Source organism: Oenanthe melanoleuca, chromosome 18 (assembly GCF_029582105.1).
Source record: "Oenanthe melanoleuca isolate GR-GAL-2019-014 chromosome 18, OMel1.0, whole genome shotgun sequence".
In the NCBI taxonomy this organism is placed as follows: Eukaryota; Metazoa; Chordata; class Aves; order Passeriformes; family Muscicapidae; genus Oenanthe; species Oenanthe melanoleuca.
In genome coordinates, this window is record NC_079351.1 from 523,851 (window position 1) to 537,586 (window position 13,736).

Genomic DNA, 13,736 nt, shown 5'->3' on the forward strand with positions numbered 1-13,736 from the left:
GATTCTGGGCTGGGGGCGGATCCTGGGCTGGGGGATCCTGAGCTGGGGAGATCCTGGGCTGGGGAGATCCTGGGCTGGGGGCGGATCCTGGGCTGGGGGATCCTGAGCTGGGGGGATCCTGAGCTCTGGGAGATGCTGATCTGGGGGGATCCTAAGCTGGGGGAGATCCTGAGCTGGGGGGTGATCCCGAGCTCTGGGAGATGCTGAGCTCAGGGTGATGCTGAGCTGGGGTGATCCTGACCTCGGGGCGATGCTGAGCTGGGGTGATCCTCTCGCCCCTCGCCTCTCCCCTCTCCCGCCCCTCTCCCGCCCGCGGCCGCCGGGCCCCCGCCGCCCTCGCAGCCGGGAGCGGCGCCGGGATGCAAATGATGCTCCAGGCGAGCGCCAAGAGCTCCCTGTTCCTTCCCCGATTTAGGACACCTCCCGGAGCTGCAGCCCGCACGGAGCCCGTAGGAGGCTGCAAGGTGCCAGAGCAGCTGAGCCTGCCCGGGTGACTCTCGGACAGCAAAGCTGCACCTTGCACTGCAATCTTGTCCTCCCCTGCATCTGTTCCCTCGGGACCACAGCCCTGCACCGCAGCTCCGAAAGAAACTTCACACGGCAGAAGCTTTTCTACCTGCTGCCCTCCTGGGCACAGCACGGACTGCCCAGAGTGTCCCCACACAGCACAGCAGTGTCCCCACACTGCCCAGAGTGTCCCAACACAGCACAGAGTGTCCCCAAACAGCACAAACGTGTCCCCACACAGCACAGCCGTGTCCCCACACTGCCCAGAGTGTCCCCACACAGCACAGAGTGTCCCCAAACAGCACAAACGTGTCCCCACACAGCACAGCAGTGTCCCCACACAGCACAGCAGTGTCCCCAAACAGCACAGCCGTGTCCCCACACAGCACAGCAGTGTCCCCAAACAGCACAAACATGTCCCCACACTGCACAGCCGTGTCCCCACACTGCCCAGAGTGTCCCCACACAGCACAGCAGTGTCCCCACACAGCACAGCCGTGTCCCCACACAGCACAGCAGTGTCCCCACACAGCACAGCAGTGTCCCCACACTGCCCAGAGTGTCCCCACACAGCACAGCAGTGTCCCCACACAGCACAGCCGTGTCCCCACACTGCCCAGAGTGTCCCCACACAGCACAAACGTGTCCCCACACAGCACAGCCGTGTCCCCACACTGCCCAGAGTGTCCCAACACAGCACAGAGTGTCCCCAAACAGCACAAACGTGTCCCCACACAGCACAGCCGTGTCCCCACACAGCACAGCCGTGTCCCCACACTGCCCAGAGTGTCCCCACACAGCACAGCCGTGTCCCCACACAGCACAGCCGTGTCCCCACACTGCCCAGAGTGTCCCCACACTGCCCAGAGTGTCCCCACACAGCACAGCAGTGTCCCCACACAGCACAGAGTGTCCCCAAACAGCACAAACGTGTCCCCACACAGCACAGCAGTGTCCCCACACAGCACAGCCGTGTCCCCACACAGCACAAACGTGTCCCCACACAGCACAGCCGTGTCCCCACACTGCCCAGAGTGTCCCCACACAGCACAGCAGTGTCCCCACACTGCCCAGAGTGTCCCCACACAGCACAGCCGTGTCCCCACACAGCACAGCCGTGTCCCCACACAGCACAGCCGGGTCCCCACACTGCACAGAGTGTCCCCAAACAGCACAAACGTGTCCCCACACTGCACAGCCGTGTCCCCACACAGCACAGCCGTGTCCCCAAACAGCACAGCAGTGTCCCCACACTGCCCAGAGTGTCCCCACACAGCACAGCCGTGTCCCCACACAGCACAGCCGTGTCCCCACACTGCACAGCCGTGTCCCCACACAGCACAGCCGTGTCCCCACACAGCACAGCAGTGTCCCCACACTGCCCAGAGTGTCCCCACACTGCACAGCCGTGTCCCCACACTGCACAGCCGGGTCCCCACTGTACCAGCTGCAGGAGAGCTCAGGCCCTCCCCAAGCAGGAGCACAGGGAGCAGAGGGAGGGATTCTGCTGCCAGGTGAAGAGCCAGGAGCTGCTGGGAGCCCAGAGCAGCCTCGCTGGGCTCACCACACTCCTCCCACGGCCAAGGGGAGCCAGGGATTGCAGTGCATATGGAATTTCCCTCCCGTCAGGGCTGTCGAGCCCTGGCTGTCCCCACACCCCTCCCAGCCCTGGCTCCCTCACAGCCCCGCTGGCCCGAGCAGGCTGTGGCACTGCTGCTGCTCCCCAGCGTTACTCAGCACCGATGGAACTGCTCACAGCTACAAGGTCACTCCAAAACACCATCTGTCCACGCACTGCTCCTCGCCCTGGGGACAGCAGCACAGAAATTATTTCAATGCACTGAAGGCCACAGTGCCCCCTCCAGTGCCCTGCTGCACGCCAGCCTCTCACAGTGCTCATTCAGCCTCCTTCAGGGAGGAGGAACCGCTGGTGTCCCCCACAGCAGGGCACCCAGGGGCTCCAGGAGGTGACAGGGAACCCTCACTGATGCTCATCACACCGTGAGATGTTTGGTGTGGGGAGAGACTGCCTGTGCTGGCACTGCCACTGCCGTGACCCCTGGCCGGTGGCCTCTCCAGCACCGTGGCTGGGGGGCAAGGGTGGGAGTGCAGCCCCCCTTGCACATGGGGAAAAAGTCACAGGAGCACCCCAACATCCCCAGGATGTGCAGCTCCAGGTCCCCTCGCCCTGCACTGCCCAGGGACTGTTTCTGGGGAGCTGAAGTCACTTGCATTTGGGCTCTGAAGACACATTTGTCTCTGCTTGTGCTACTTCTCCCACACCTAAAAGTGTCACAGCACAGCTCTGTCTCTGTCGAGGCAGATTCCCCTACATGCCATGTCCCAGATGTCCCAGATGCTGCTCACAGCCAGTGCTTCCCCAGCCCCAGTGTCTCACCAGAGACGGGCTGGGGGCATGCAGGGACTGACCCACACCCAGCCAGGACAGCAACGAAATATTTGATTTGAGCAAACCCAATGCCAGGGAGCACACCCGGCTGTGCCCCTCATCCCAGCAGCTCCTTCCTCCATCCAGCAGCCCCGCTGCTGACAGCAGAGGTGGCACTGCCCCCGGGTGTCCCTGCACCCCAATGGCCCCGGGACCCTGCTGGCCCCAAGCACTGTGTGCAGGATCCCTTCCACACGGGAGCAGCCAGCCGAGCTGCCAGCTCCCGGCTCCAGCGCTTGCTGCTGCATCTGGAAACTCTTCTCACCCTTAATTGCTCCTAATGCCTTAACACACCGAGTGACTAATAAGACGCTAATGGGGCGGGCAGCGGAGCAGGAGCGCTGGCAGTGCCGCCCTGCGCTGCCACCGCCGCAAACCCCTCGGGCTGCAGCGCCCTGCCCTGCCCTGCCCTGCCTGCTGCAGAACCCACCCCGGCGGTGGGAGGGCCAAGAGAGGCGATTTCAGCTCTGTCCAGCTGTCCCTGCGGCCGGGAGCCAGGGCAGGGAGGGCACAAGGTGCCCAGCAGGGACAGTGGTTGCCCTCTGACCTGTCAGCACGGCACGGGCTGCGCTTGGCACTGCCCGGCGATGAGCGGCAGGAACGCACCTGCTCCGGGTGATTTACAGCCCGTGGGGAGCCAGGGCACAGCGCAGCTGCATTTGGGCCCTCCCGTGCCCAGAGGGCCGTGGGGCGATGCCCCCTCCCGGTTTCTGGGGCTGCCCCGTGTCCCCGGGAGCGCCGCCAGCCCTGCCCGCACATCTGCCGGCAGCACCGCGCTCGCCAGAGCCGCTCAGCAGCGGGAAGAGGCACAAATCTTGTTACACGCTGGCTAAGCCTCCCTGGGCATGTTTTCTATAAATCTCCTGGAATTTATTATATGATAACTAGCCTGGAAAAGCTAAATTAAATCCACAGCCAAGAAACTGACTTTCAAGTGTGACCCAATTTGGTTTCCTTAGGGGAGGAGGCGGGGGGAGCGGGGATGCCGGTGCCAGCCGCTCCCGGGGTGACCTCCCGGGGCAGCCGCACGCCCCCCGCCCTCCGCCCGGCTCCGGGGACGGAGCCGCGCAGCCTTTCATGTCTGAGCGGATCTCACACTCCCACTCGCTGGAACAAAAGCGCCTCCAGGGCTCCCCTGTCAGATGTTTTGCATTGCTCATCTCCAAGCCTTCCTTGCAGGAGCGCTCTCCTCCCGGGGGAGCTCCGGCAGGCTCGGGGGTGATGGGGAGAGGCGCTGCAGGGGCTCTGCGCTGGCTCCAGGCTCCCCCAGCCCGGCAGCGGCACCCACACAGCCACACTGGCACCCCGAGCCTCGGGCACGGCCCAGCCCGGCTCCTCCAGGAGGGGGAAAGCAGCAGCAGAAAGGCTGGAGAGGGAAGAGGCTTGGTGGCCTGAGCTCCAGCGAGCCCAGAGCCCAGCCAAGGCACAGCCCTCCCGAGGCAGGGCACTGTGTGCCGTGCCCTGAGGAGCAGCACAGCCCAGACAGACAGACAGACAGACAGACAGACAGACAGACAGACAGGGCCCAGTGCACTGCCAGGTCCTGGGAGCAGCTCCCAGGGCTCCCACTCTGACCCACTACACGGCAGCAGAGTGCTGGGGGCTGGGGAGGAGCACGAACCCTTCACCCCAAAACTGGGGGGGACCCTGCACCCTTCACCCCAAAACTGGGACTGTGGTGCTCTGGCAGACCCAGGGTGGGCTCAGTGGGACTGTGGGGCTCTGGCAGACCCAGGGTGGGCTCAGTGGGACTGTGGGGCTCTGGCAGACCCAGGGTGGGCTCAGTGGGGCTGTGGGGCTCTGGCACAGCCAGGGTGGGCTCAGTGGGACTGTGGGGCTCTGGCAGACCCAGGGTGGGCTCAGTGGGACTGTGGGGCTCTGGCAGACCCAGGGTGGGCTCAGTGGGACTGTGGGGCTCTGGCAGACCCAGGGTGGCCTCAGTGGGGCTGTGGGGCTCTGGCAGACCCAGGGTGGGCTCAGTGGGGCTGTGGGGCTCTGGCACAGCCAGGGTGGGTTCAGTGGGGCTGTGGGGCTCTGGCAGACCCAGGGTGGGCTCAGTGGGGCTGTGGGGCTCTGGCACAGCCAGGGTGGGCTCAGTGGGACTGTTTGGCTCTGGCAGACCCGGGGGTGGGCTCGGGGCTGGCACGAGGACGTGTGCTGTTGTTCTGGAACGGAGTGCACTGGCAGAGCAGCATGTGGGAAGCTTGCATAATAGTGCCAGCCCACACTACGCCTGCTCCTTCCCAGCATGATCAGCCCCTTGCTTTCATGAGCAATAACATCCACCCAAAGTTTTCTAAAGACAAAAAAAAACCAGCTTGAAGGTGATGCTCAGAGCTCAGCGCCTCTGCTGCCTCTGAAGCGAGGGATGCAGCTGGGGAACCCCTCTGCACGGCCACCCTAATCCCACACGCTGGATGACCTGACCCCAGCAAGGGACAGACACAGCCTCAAGCTCTCGCTGCCATTTCGTGATCCCTGAGCAGACACCTGGGCTGGGGCAGAGTGTGCAGGAGGGGCACTGCACGGGGGTAACACACAGCCCCCCTCGCTGGGAGCCCTGCAGAGCCAGGCCCACCAGGGCTGCACACCCCACGGGCACTTCTCCTGCCCAGGCACTCCCTGGGCTACTGCCAGCTGGGACAAGAGCAGTCCCAACTCTGGGGTCCCCCCAGCACAGCAGCTGGTGCAGAGGGCACTGCAAGACAAATTCTGTGGCAGAACAGCCCCAGGCAGAGCCCAGTCCCTGCTCCACGGCTGCCACAGCGTGGCCATGGCTCTCAGAGCACCTCCTGAGCCTGGGGGGGCTCACAGGGCTGGGAACAAACAGGGAAAACGCCTCCTCTGGAGGAGAGAGTCCCACTGCCTTCAGAGCTCTGCATCTGAACTCCTCCTCAAGCTCCCGTGCAGACTGGTGTCAGCAGGAGGGGCTGCAGCAGGGCAACGTGAGCTGCTGGGGATGGGTCAGCCCAGAGCACAGGGAGGAGCCCACAGCCCCTCCCATGGGCACACAGGGCACACAGCCCCTCCCATGGGCACACAGTCCCCTCACCATGGGCACACAGGGCACACAGCCCCCCACCATGGGCACACAGCCCCCTCCCATGGGCACACAGCCCCCACCATGGGCACACAGGGCACACAGCCCCTTCCCATGGGCACACAGGGCACACAGCCCCCTCCCATGGGCACACAGCCCCTCCCATGGGCACACACAGCCCCTCCCACGGGCACAGAGTCCCCTCCCACGGGCACCACCACGGTCCTGCACACACCAGGACCTCCCCACTCCTGCAGCCAGCAGGAGAGAGATGCTGAGACGGGCCAGGGGGCAGGACCAGACCCTGCCTGCCCTATCTCACGAGGATTAGAGCAGATGTGCTCTCCCAGCAATGCTCCCCTGCACCAGGTGATCACACAGAGTCTGGGCACACAGGATCTGTACCCAGAGCTGGTGCAAAGTCCCTGGTGGGCAGTTTGAACTGCTGCCCCAGGCACAGCCATGAGAAGCAGCATCCTCAACCAGAAAATATCTCCATGCCCTCCCCTAGCAGGACTGCTGGGTGGAAACAACATACCTGCAGGCCAAGAGCAGGTGCCTCAGGAGTGGTGGCAGGTGGGAGTCGCTCAGCCTCCGAGCTGTCAGAAGAACTGTCAGGGTCTCACAGCAGCAGTCTCAGTGTCTCAGTGTCTCAGTGTCTCAGCCTGCAAGAGAGAGGGAGAGGCTGAGTCCCATCCCTGCCTGGGCAGCAACACAGCAGGACGAGGCAGAGCCCAGAGCCCAGAACACCTCGGCTCTCACACACACCTGGCCCCCTGCTCCAGCAGCACAACTGTCTCAGGGCTGGGAGCAGCTCTGGAGCAGCTCTGGAGCAGCAGGGGCAGGAGCCTGCCCCGTGGAAAGCCCCTGAGGAGAGGGAAGTGAGGGATGGGTTTGGCTGCACAGGGCACAGCAGCTCCCAGGGGGACACTCCCAGTCTCTCCACTGACAGAAAATGCTGAGGCTGCTCCTGCCCCCCTGCCAGCACCAGCCCTGGCTCAGAGGAGTGCATGGCATGGAGACCAGCAAAGGCAAAGATTTCTTCCTAAGGAAGAAGTCCCCAGCCCAGCTGCTCCCCCAAAGGCTCTCTGGAGCCACCGGCAGCTCCGTGTTCGATTTCCCCGAGCCAGGCTGAAGAGGAGACTGAACAGCTTGTCCCCCATTGCAATGGGGCTGTTTCCCTGCTCCCCGGGGTGCCCATCCATCACAGCAGAGCAGTGACAGTGGCAGTGGCACCCGGCCGGGCACTGCCCCTCGTGCTGTGAGTTATGGCACCTGCACCGTGCCGGGCTCAGAGCGCCGGCTCCAGCCGCGAGCGGAGATTTATCCCCTCGGGGAACAGGGGCACAAGCTGCGAGATAAGTCACAGCAGAGCTGCAGGAGCGGCGCTCAAGGTCCTCCAAGGTTGGCTCATTAAAAGCCGAGCAGAGGAAGGCGAGACCTTCCCGCCGTGGTGCGGCTGCAATTCCCCTCCCGAGGCCGAACCAGCCGTGGCCGAGGGCAGGAGGGGAGGGGGCCGGGCCCCCAGGCTGGCTCTGCAGCAATCCCTGCAGCTGCTGCTGCCCAGGGCTGGGTGCGGCCGCCAGGGTCCCCCAAGCACCATCCCAGCACATCCCAGTAACCCCAGCAGTGCAGCACCCGGACAGGGATGGGCTTCCCAGCAGGGCAGAGCCAGGAAAAACCCAAGAGGCAGCCCAGAGAGGAGCTTGGATCCTGGCCCAGGAGCAGACTGGAGGCACCTGCACTCACCCAGCACACCAAGCGTGCTGCTGGCAGCAGGCACCATCCCTGCCATGGGCACTGGCACTGGTTTGGGGACAGAGCACAGAGCCCACAGGGACACCGTGAACATCACAGGCACTCCCCAGGCTCGCTGGAATTCCCCTCCTGCTTCATTAGTCCTGCTCGTTAGGCTCTGCTCCTGATCAGCAGGCACAGCTAGAGCTCAGCAGCGTCGCTCCCAGCCCCTCCATCCCAGCTTCTTAATGCTGGTCTGTCACAGCCAGTCCCCTAACCCCCCTGGTGTCCCCTAACCCCCCTTGGTGTCCCCTAACCCCCTCAGTGTCCCCTAACCCCCCTGGTGTCCCCTAACCCCCCTGGTGTCCCCTAACCCCCCTTGGTGTCCCCTAACCCCCTCAGTGTCCCCTAACCCCCCCTTGGTGTCCCCTAACCCCCTCAGTGTCCCCTAACCCCCCTGGTGTCCCCTAACCCCCCTTGGTGTCCCCTAACCCCCTCGGTGTCCCCTAACCCCCCTTGGTGTCCCCTAACCCCCTCAGTGTCCCCTAACCCCCCCTTGGTGTCCCCTAACCCCCTCAGTGTCCCCTAACCCCCCTGGTGTCCCCTAACCCCCCTTGGTGTCCCCTAACCCCCTCAGTGTCCCCTAACCCCCCCTTGGTGTCCCCTAACCCCCTCAGTGTTCCCTAACCCCCTTGGTGTCCCCTAACCCCCCTGGTGTCCCCTAACCCCCCCTGGTGTCCCCTAACCCCCTCAGTGTCCCCTAACCCCCTCAGTGTCCCCTAACCCCCTCAGTGTCCCTTTCCACAGGCTCTGCCACCAGCCCCTCTTCCCTCCCTGCTGTGCTTTGTGTGTGACCAGGACCCAGGGTGGAGCTGGGGGCTCAGAGGGGACTCGCACTGCCCCAGGCTGAACCTCCAATCATGTGCAGGAGAACACAAACACTGGGGAAACCCAACTGCACTGCTGAACAAACTGAACACAGCAGGGCTTTTTTCAGCACCTTCTATTTTCAAAAGCAAACCCATGTGAGTGCAGGACGAGGGCTGGCGTGTTCCCACTGGTGCTGGGGGCCCAGCAGCAGCAGCTGTGGATCCCTCAGCAGCAGCAGCATCCCTGCAGCACCCTGCACTGGGAGTGCCCATTCCCCAGGAGAAATGGGAAGGGAATTGCAGATCCCTGTGGGACATCTCCCCAGGGGCACACTGCACACTGAGCCACAGCCATCAGATCAACAAGCCAGCCCCTGCAAGGCTGGGAGGCTTTCTCAAAGCCAGCAGCACCTCAGGGAGGAGGTGGGAGGATGATGCAGCTGCCCGCAGTACCTGCAGCCCCAGGGCCAGCCCGCGCTGCTGCAGGGGCAGGACCGAGCGGGACCAGCCCCTTCCCAGCCCTGCTGCCCTCCCGGCCCGCTGTGCAGGGGCACTGCAATGCCCTCGGCAGGGCTGGGCAGCAGGACCAGAGCTCTGCCCGGGACTGCAGGGCAGCGGGAATGTGCACTGACCACGGGGAGCACAGGGACCACACAGTGCACACTGACCACACAGTGCACACTGACCACGGGGAGCACACTGACCACGGGGAGCACAGGGACCACGGGGAGCACACTGACCATGGGGTGCACACTGACCATGGGGTGCACAGTGACCATGGGGTGCACACTGACCATGGGGTGCACACTGACCACACAGTGCACACTGACCACACAGTGCACACTGACCACGGGGAGCACAGTGACCACGGGGAGCACAGTGACCACACAGTGCACACTGACCACACAGTGCACACTGACCACGGGGTGCACACTGACCACACAGTGCACACTGACCATGGGGAGCACACTGACCACGGGGAGCACAGTGACCACGGGGAGCACACTGACCACACAGTACACACTGACCACGGGGAGCACACTGACCACACAGTGCACACTGACCACACAGTGCACACTGACCACGGGGAGCACAGTGACCACACAGTGCACACTGACCACACAGTGCACACTGACCACGGGGAGCACAGTGACCACACAGTGCACACTGACCACACAGTGCACACTGACCACGGGGAGCACAGTGACCACACAGTGCACACTGACCACGGGGAGCACACTGACCACACAGTGCACACTGACCACACAGTGCACACTGACCATGGAGTGCACACTGACCACGGGGAGCACAGTGACCACACAGTGCACACTGACCACGGGGAGCACACTGACCACGGGGAGCACAGTGACCACGGGGAGCACACTGACCACAGGGAGCACAGTGACCACGGGGAGCACAGTGACCACACAGTGCACACTGACCACACAGTGCACGCTGACCATGTGGTTCCATGCTGACCATGTGGTTCCATACTGACCACGGGTCCCTCACCACTGAGCACCTCTGGCCCTGGATACCAACGGTGCCCAGGGCAGCTCAGCCCCTGGCTGACCCGAGCAGCAGCAGCACCGCAGGGAGGGACCCAGAGCACAGCCCCAGGACAGCTGTGCCAGCACAGGCACACAGGGAGGCTGTGCCCACAGCCAGGGCAGTGCCAGCAGCCCCTGCTGCAGGCACAGGGCAGTGCCAGGAGCCAGGGCAGCCCTCGCTGTGGCACAGGGATGCCAGGAGCTGTCACCGTCTGCTTTCCTGCACAAGTGCATTAAGCATTCCACACAGCACTTTTGCTGTAAATCACTTCCTATTCAGGCTCACTGCTGAGGGTCTCTGAAGGTCGATTTTCCATGGTTATGACAACAAAAACTAAAATTGGGTCAAACCTGAAAGGTATTATCTTTCTCCAAGCTGCTAAATGCACAATAGTAATGAGGCTGGTTAAGCAGTTCACCCCCAGCCCGCATTATTTGCTCTGAAGATGTATTAACCAGTTAAATGAGCGTGATAAGGCAGCCCTGCACATTCCTCCCACCAGCTGCAGGGAAGATCTGAGGTTCTGGGTCTGCATATCCCTGTTAATAACCGAGACCACAGCCCCAGTGACAAAGGCAGCTGCAGCACACAGCTCGGGGCCAGGCTCTGCCCAGCCTGACCCACGGGAACCAAAGGCAACTTTAAAGGCATCCAGCAGCCCAGAGCCACTGGAAAACGTAATTATCGTTCCTCCTCCCCTTTCTCTTTTTTCTTAACCCTGTCCATCCTCCAAGCTCCTGATGAAAGAGCAAACCTACTGCCTCCCCATCCGAGGTGGTTTGGCAGCATCCCCACCCAGCATGGGGGATTATCCCTGGCAAACACACAGCTGACCTAGCATGGGACTCGAGGGGTGTGGAAAACCCACCCAAAACGTCCTCATGAGCACTGGGGGTCACTCCACAGCAGCCCCCAAAAGATGCTGTGCCCACAGCAGAGCTCTCCATGCAGACCTGCTGGCAGGGGGCAGGATGGGCTGCCAGGGAGTCCCCACCCCAGTGGGGCTGCAGGACCAGTTGTGGTACACAAAGAACTTTTGTTTTTATGGGATTTTTCCTAAAACAAACACCCATTAATGTAAATATAAATGATGTAAACAAACATGACCCTAAAATCCATGTGCAGCTGTATGGAACAGGGAAAAGAGAGAGGGAGGTTGGCTGGGAGAGAGGGAGGGGAAACTCTTTAATTAATCTCTAAAATGAATGAGATGGGAAAACTGGAACTGCAGGGAAAGCATCTGGTGCTGCTGCAGGAAGGGGCTGCCCAGAACGTGGGGCTGTGCTGTGCTGTGCTGTGCAGCACCAGAGCCACTGGCACCCACACGGGCACTGCCCAGCACCAGCCCATGCTGGGAGGGCAGCTGTGTGTGCCAGCCCCTGAGCCAGGGCCTGGAGCCGGGCACATCCCTCTGCAGGGTCCCCATGAACAGCCTGGGGATGGACCAGGGGCTTCCCCCTGCAGGAGGGGCCCTGCCCCAGCCAGGAAACATCCAGAGAGCCACAGCTCACAGAGATCCAGCTGGGGCTCTGCCAGCAGGAAGCTGCTGCATGGAGAAATGCCAGCACTTTCTAGCACTGAAGGATGGATGAAGATCCCAAGGTGGGATCTGTGTTGGCAGCTCCAGGACCAGTGCTCTGGTCCTCTCCTGTGAGCAAAACGTGGCTGTGAACAGTGCCTGAGGACCCAGGGAGAGAAAGACCACAGAGCAGACCCAAGGAGCTCAAGATGCAGGAAAGAGCCTGAGGCAACAGCAGATCCCCAGTTTTAGGGGACAGCAGTGGATCCAGACTCTTTCAGATCTCCCCACGAGCAGCTGTTAGAAATGCAAAGGAGCTTGGATGAACTGGAAAGACAAATGTGGTTCTGTCCTTCTATGGCCCAGAACTGCACCTGTCTGTTGGGAAAACACAAATGACCCCAGAAAGGAGCCTGGCAGCCCCAGGGCACTGCCAAGGGACACTGGGGCCAGCAGGAAACACACTGGGCACCAGGGAGCCCAAGGAGCAGGACTGGGACAGCAGAGCATCACTGCTGGAGCACCCTGACTGCCTGCAGCACTGATCCAGCCTCCTCCTCCTCCTCCAGGGCCTCTTCCTCTCCTTCCCCTCTTTGTCATTCCTCTCAGCTCCCGCCTCTTCCCTGCTCTCCTTCAGCTGCTCACAGCAACAATCCAGGGCGCTGCCGCCCCAGCAGACTGCTCAGCTGACCGGGTCTGACCGGCTCCCCTGGCCCTGCTCCCCAAAAACCACCTGCACCATCCACAGGGACAGCTCAGGAGCTCCCACAGCCCCAGCTCAGCCCAGCTGGGACCTGCAGCCAGGCTGCAGCCCAGGGCAGCAATGCAGCAGCAGCAGGGACAGGCCAGCAGCGTGACCCCAGCCTGCCCTGCCACCACCCCCACAAGGACATCTCTGGGTCCTGTATCCAGCTCTGGGCCCCCAGTGCAGATGGACTGGGGGGGAACCTTGCAGAATACACTGCAGGGAATCTTGCAGAAGGCCACGGTGATGCTCAGAGGCTGGAACACAGGACAGAGACACGGTGGGAGGGAGGAGGGAGCTCAGCCCAGAGGACAGGCTCAGGGGCACCAGGGAGGTTTTGGGGAAATCAGGGTCAAGGAAGCAGGGAGGGCAGTGGAGCTCCAGCTGCATTATTCTGTTTCTCAACAACTCCATCCATCCATCCATCCATCCATCCATCCATCCATCCATCCATATCAGCAAAGCAATTTTGCAGACAAGCAGCAGCCGCCACAGAGCCGCAAAGCAGAGGCAGTGCCAGGTGCCAGGTGCCAGCACCCCCAGCCGGTCCCCATCCCCTGTCCCCATCCCCTGTCCCCAGCCTGCCCCATCCCCTGATCCAGCCCCTGTCCCCATCCCCTGTCCCCAGCCCCTGTCCCCATCCCCATCCCCGCCCCGCTGGGGAGCAGCAGGTGAGCTGGGCGTGCAGGGGTGCCCACGACCCCCAACCCCCCAGCGCCAGGCACAGCACTCGCTGCCAGGCTGCAGATCCCCGCCCGGCCCTTAATTAACATTCCACGGGTAAAGTTGGGACTGTAATTACTGCAGCTGATTACGAGGCCGAAGGTAGCCGGTCTCCGCGGGAGCCCTGCCCGCTCTCCTGCCCCGAGCCGTCATTACCGGGGGCGGCAGCAGCGCTGCCCCGTCCCACGGCTCTTCCCAAGCCACAGGCCCGCGCCAGGCCCTGGGCCGGCACAGAGGAGGATGCTGGAGGCTCAGAAGGGATTCCTGCCCTCCCTGCTGTCAGACGGCAGGGGATGGACGCAGGGCGGGATTCCCAGGAGCCAAGGTGCCCTGCAGGGACAGGAACGCACGGCTCGGACAGGACACTGCAGGACAGTCCCACACCCCAGCCCGGCTCTCCTCTGCCCACCCTGCCCGGCCCGGGCTGTGACAGGACCCTCCAGGCTCCATCAGGCAGGGAAGGCAATCAGCTGTAATTAACGGCTGCTGCGGGCAAAGCCGGCACAGGGACCTTCTCTCCTTCTTTTCCCCAAGACTGCAAAATAAATTATCCTGCAAAGTTAGCAGAGGCTGAGCTATGGAAACAATTAAACAAA

General features: G+C 62.7%; 1 protein-coding gene across 19 annotated transcripts in view; it reads right to left on the minus strand.

Moving 5' to 3' along the window:
- RBFOX3 (RNA binding fox-1 homolog 3) overlaps positions 1-13,736 on the minus strand; it is a 135,852-nt gene that overhangs the window by 61,780 nt on the left and 60,336 nt on the right. For all 19 annotated transcript variants that reach the window (XM_056505979.1, XM_056505990.1, XM_056505985.1 and 16 more), the window contains exon 2: positions 6,535-6,661. The gene's annotated coding sequence lies outside the window, so the exon portion shown is untranslated. The remainder of the gene's footprint in view (positions 1-6,534; positions 6,662-13,736) is intronic.